The sequence below is a fragment of the Lactuca sativa genome, chromosome 9 (assembly GCF_002870075.4).
Source record: "Lactuca sativa cultivar Salinas chromosome 9, Lsat_Salinas_v11, whole genome shotgun sequence".
NCBI lineage: Eukaryota > Viridiplantae > Streptophyta > Magnoliopsida > Asterales > Asteraceae > Lactuca > Lactuca sativa.
In genome coordinates this window covers 213,398,922-213,404,921 of record NC_056631.2, presented here as the reverse complement: position 1 = coordinate 213,404,921, position 6,000 = coordinate 213,398,922, and the positions used below count along the sequence as shown (strand labels likewise).

Genomic DNA, 6,000 nt, shown 5'->3' with positions numbered 1-6,000 from the left:
GAGTCATACGAAGCTTGAGTCAATATGCTGCAGCATTCTTCTAGGGACATCCTAACTAGTACAAAGTTGAAAGAAATGATACCTTCCCATTGAAACATATAAGCATGACCTTTTCACATTATGACCTTGACTAAAACTAAATACACAACAAACTCAAAGTTAAAAATATTTTTGTGGTTTTTGAATTTTTCAAAAATAAAAACATAACAAAATAAAATCTTTTGGATTTTTGAATTTTTTAAAATACAAACAAAACAAAAGAAAATATTTTTGATTTTTCAAGTTTTTCGCAAAAATATAAATAAATTGAACCTTAGTTAACAGATAAGCGCTTGCGAATAGGGATGCAAATTTTACCCATCGATTTGGGTACCCGCGGGTACCCGACCCGTTAGGGTCGGGTTTTACCCGATTTAGCGGGTAACGGGGCGGGCACGGGCGCATATTTTTATACCCGCAACGGGGACGGGTCGGAGACGGATATGACACTATCCGACCCGTTTAAAACCCGATTATATATATATATATATATATATATATATATATATATATATATATATATATATATATATAGTGTTTATGGAAAATTGATTCGTGAATCACAGTATCAAGACGACGCTTCAGAATTGACTCCTCGTTTCTTCAAGCCATTAACTGATCTCACTCTCTCTCTAATCTCCTTTCCTAGAATAAAAAATTTTGATTTCATTATAAAAGATGCGGCCACCCTTTGTCTTTGATTCTTAGTTCTTCACAAAATCACGACATCAATGTTTCACCTTCAAGCTACCTTGCTATCATCACCAATTCAACGCTCATGGAATCAAGAAGTTCCAGCTTCATCCCAAAATCCTAAGCCCATGTAAGTTTTCAATTTTATTTTCTTACCCTCGATTTTGGTATTATCGATTTCTGGTATAATCGATTCTAGTATAATCGATTTCTTGTATAGTCGATTTCTAGTATAATCGATTCTGGTATAAGCGATTTCTTGATTGAATGATTTTTGGTTGTATATGTTTTGAGTGATGCTGGTTATAATCAATTTCTTAATCACTAGATTACTTACACTCAATTTTGTTATAATCAATTTCATGCCTTGAACTTGATTACAACCATTGAATCTTTTTCACCTGTAACTTATTTGTTACATGCTTTTGATTTTATTTTATTACACTCAATTTTGATGTTAACCTATTAAACTGATGGATTTGTATCTTTTTTTAGTGATGTTGGTTACAATCGACAACTTAGTCACTCGATTTCTTACACTTCATTTTGTTATAATCAATATCATGCCTTCAACTTGATTGCAGCCACTGAATCTTTTTTTGCTGTAACATATTTGTTAAATGTTTGTCTAGAAAGTAGAAAGTAGAAACTTATTAAGTCAACATTTTTTTTTTCTGTTTTGGTTGTAACTAAAATATGATTTCTAGTAAAACAGAAATCTAATTGTTGCATAAAGTGGAACTGATTTCTAGCAAAGTGCATTGTTTTTACAACATCTTTTTTACTACATATATGTAATTGTTTTTTGTATTATCAATGAATCTAATTTCTAGCAAACTACATCTTTTTAGCGGCATCTATGTTCTATCAATCCGATTTCAACCATATTTTTTTGTTTTTTTTCGCACTGACACTCAGGATAGATAGCCCCCACAACCAAGTGTTGATGTTGTTGGAACTACAGATGGGCAGGTTGTTAGAGCAACAAATGGACAAGTTATTGAAGTTATAAAAGATGATGAAGCCGGTCCAAGCTTTGTGGATTTTGATATTTAGTTCATGAAAAATTGTTGTTTTTATTTTAGTTATTTAACAAACATGAGGATGTCGTGCTTATCTTTTTCTTTATGTTTTTACTTTTTTGTGTACCAGAATGAAGTGTGAATTGTTGAATGTTTTAGTTATCATGATTATTACTATGTCTTTTTTATATATATCTCAGATTTATTAAAAAAATGATTGGATCTTTTTTAGTTAACGGATATCCATCGGGTTCCCCGTATCCGACGGGTTTTCTTTTACCCGAATCCGTCGGGGATTTGGCGGGTCGGGGGCGGGTACGGGTGTTGGGGTCGGAGTTCGGGGGCGGGGATGGGTATTGTAGTATCCGACAATATCCGCCCCCGTTTGCATCTCTACTTGCGAAGCCATGCGAAGCCGCTTAATGAACAGTAACTTCTGAATGATTCTGACTCAGAGCTGCTGAATGGACCTTTCATTCTTAAGTTATTGATTTTGAAACTGAATTTACATCGATCATTCCCAAACCTGCTAAAATTCTTACAAATGATTTTTCATCAAGAGGTTTAGTAAAAATATCAACAAGTTGTTCAATGGTTTTAACAAAATGTATTTCAATGTTCCCATCTTCCACATGATCTTTGATAAAATGATACTGAAGAGCAATGTGTTTTGTCTTTGAGTGTTGTACTGGATTATGACAAATGCAAATTGCACTTTGAGAATCACAATACAAGGGAATCTTTTTCATATTGATAGCATAATCACGAAGTTGACTCTGAATCCAAATTATTTGCGAAGTGCAAGCAGCAGCTGAAATATATTCAGCTTCAGCAGTTGATATAGCAACACAAGTTTGCTTTTTCGATTGCCAACTCACCAACTTCCCATCTAATAGTTGATATCCACAACTTGTACTTTTTCTATCAAAAGTACATCCTCCTAGATCAGAATCTGAAAAAGCTTGAATGAAGAATCCCGATTTCGAAGGATACCAAAGTCCTAACGAAATTGTCCCCTTAAGATAGCGAAAGATATTTTTCACTTCAGTTAAATGAGGTTCTCTGGGATTAGCTTGATACCTAGCACAATTACATACCGAAAACATAATATCAGGTCTGCTTGCAGTTAAATACAATAAAGACCCTATCATGCTTCGATAAAGAGTTAAATCAACAACTGGGGTATCTAACGAAGGAGTTAGTCTTGTTCCCACTGCCATAGGTACTCTCAACTTCATGTTGTTGGTCATTCCAAACTTTTCAAGCAAGTTCTTTGTGTATTTTTCTTGATTGATTAAAATTCCATCCCTGTTCTGTCTTATATTCAAACCAAGAAAATTATTGATTTTTCCCATCATACTCATTTCAAATTGACTCTTCATTAAATTTTCAAATTCAATTGACAATGATGGGTCAGTTGAGCCAAAAATAATATCATCAACATAAATTTGAACAAGCATGAGATGATCCCAACTTTCTTACGAAACAAAGTGGGGTCAACTGATCCTTGTTTAAATTTAGATTGTTTCAAGAAATTTGTAAGTGTTGCGTACCAAGCTCTTGGTGCTTGTTTTAACCCATAAACTGCTTTGTCGAGAATGTAGACGTGATCAGGATGTTCCTCATTTATAAATCCTAGTGGTTGTTCAACATAAACTGTTTCTTCAAGTTCTCCATTTAAAAATGCACACTTAACATCCATTTGAAAAACGTCAAAGTTTTTGTGAGCTGCATAAGCTAAGAATATGCGAACTGCTTCGAGTCTTGCAACAGGAGCAAATGTTTCTTCATAGTCTATTCCTTCTTGTTGCGAATAACCTTTAACAATTAGTCTAGCTTTATTTCGAATAACATTGCCATCTTTGTCGGTTTTATTTTTAAAAATCCATTTTAATCTGACAATTGAAACATCACAAGGTTTAGGGATTAATCTCCAAATGTTGTTTCGTTCAAATTCAGCCAGTTCAGATTGCATAACAACTACCCAATCTGAGTGTTCCATAACATCCTTTACTGTCTTTGGCTCTATTTTTGAAATAAAAACATTAAACATACACAATTCTTGGTTCGCATTCAGTACCTCATTTTTCGCACGAATTTGAGCTCTTGTCAACGCACCATCTTGTGGATTCCCAATTACCTGTTCTTTTGGATGATTCCTTGTCCATTTCTCAAGAGGCAAAAAATCAGGATCAAATTCCAATGGTGCATCTTCGTACATATCTTCATTTTCAGATCCTACAACAGAAAAATTATCATTTAATTCATGAAATTCATCATTTTCATCAAGATTAATTTGCTCTGTTGCATCATGCTGCTTCTCAACATGATGTTCATCTTGATGCTCCCCCTCAAAATTATGAGATTGTGAATGCTCCCCCTCAACTTGATGATTCATATTCTCTTTCTCCCCCTCGAAAGTTTGCTGTCTTTGTTCATTGGTGATCGTATGCTCCCCCTCCATACGAACTTCAGGCACACTTTCGCAAAATATTGACCTTGTGGTGATTGTTGAATCATCAGTATGTTTTGAGGATGCTGATGTTTGATTATCAAGAGCATTAACTTCCGCATTAATTGCCCTGTCAGGAATTCTGAAAATTAAGTCATAATCAAAATTATTTATTTTAGAATTATCAATTTGAGTATCTGAATCAACAAGAATTGATTTATTTTCAAATTTACTGTCCGTTTGTTTAAGATAGTAATCATCGAAGATTAAGTTGAAAGTTTCTTCAACTTTTCTTGTTCGCTTGTTTAACACCCTGTATGAAATTGAATTTTGCGAATATCATAAGAAGATGCCTTCATCAGCTTTAGCTTGGAACTTTGTCAAATTATCTTTTAGATTCATTATAAAACACTTGCAACCAAAAACATGGAAAAATTTGACATTAGGTTTTCGATTGTTGAGTATTTCATATGGAGTGATGTTGAATCTGCGATGAATGAATGACTGATTCTGAGTAAAACATGCAGTTGAAATAGCTTCAGCCCAAAGATATTGAGGTAAGTTCGCATAGGCTAACATGGTTCTGGCTGCTTCGCATAAAGACCTATTTCTTCTTTCAACAACACCGTTTTGTTGTGGTGTATAAGGTGATGAGAAATTATGCGAAATGCCTTTGCCTGTGAGAAAAGAGTCCAGTGTTTGATTTTTAAACTCAGAACCATTATCACTTTTAATTTTGCGAACACACTTTTTAAGACTAATCTCAATCTTTTTGATAAAATCAATCATCGTCTGAGCAACTTCAGATTTTAACCTGAGAAAAAATACCCATGTGAACCGAGAAAAATCATCAACAATAACTAAAATGTACCGCTTTTTATTGATTGTAGCAACAGTCGACAGTCCACATAAGTCAATGTGAAGAAGTTCCAATGGTTCCACGATCTTTGAATCTATCACAATTGGATGACCTTTTCTATGTTGTTTTCCTTGTTCGCAAGCTGCACATAAAGTATCATTATCAAATTTTAGTATAGGTAAACCTCGAACTAAATCTTCAGTGACAAGTTTGTTAATGTTGCGAAAGTTCCAATGCGACAATCTTCAATGCCAAAGCCAGCTAACATCATTAGATGCCTTTGATAGTAAACACACAACAGGTTTTCCCATGATTGGTTTGATGTCCAGTGTAAACATATCACCATATCTTTTGGATTTGAGAAGTACTTCATTTGTCTTCGCATTTTAAATGATACTTCCTTTTTTGTTAAACACAACCTGATTACCTGTACCCACAACAAGTTGAGAAACACTAATCAAATTATGTTAAAGACCTTCAACATAAGCAACCCTGTTATCTGTGAATTGTCCATTTGTGATTTTTCCATAGCCTTTGACTTGACACTTGTGATTATTTCCGAATTTGACTACTCCTGCATTTTCCAAGCTTCGATAATCTTGCAAGTTTTCCTTTCTTCTAGTCATGTGACGTGAGCAACCACTATCAATATACCATTTCACATCATATTGCTCATCACAAATCACCTGCATTTATTGAAAAAATTTAGGAACCCAAGACTTATTGGGTCCTTCATTAGTAGTTTTGAACAAATTCTTTGAATTGAAAAACCATGTTTTCACTTTGTCTGTGACACTATCCATTATATCAACATCATCAGATCTAGATATTGAAATATAGTTGTTCAAAAGTTTTGGATTTCCATTGACATTCATCTCATCTTCACAACATTCGCAACTTTGATAACTGCTTTCCATTTTCGTACCGGAACATGC

The 6,000-nt window shown here is 34.0% G+C and overlaps 1 long non-coding RNA gene across 1 annotated transcript; it reads left to right on the top strand.

The window, feature by feature from the left end:
- Positions 1–612: 612 nt before the first annotated feature.
- On the top strand, positions 613–1,941 carry LOC111899086 (uncharacterized). Its single transcript, XR_002852766.3, has 2 exons — positions 613–862; positions 1,651–1,941. It is a non-coding gene; the product is annotated as an uncharacterized LOC111899086 (long non-coding RNA).
- The last annotated feature ends 4,059 nt before the right edge of the window (positions 1,942–6,000 follow it).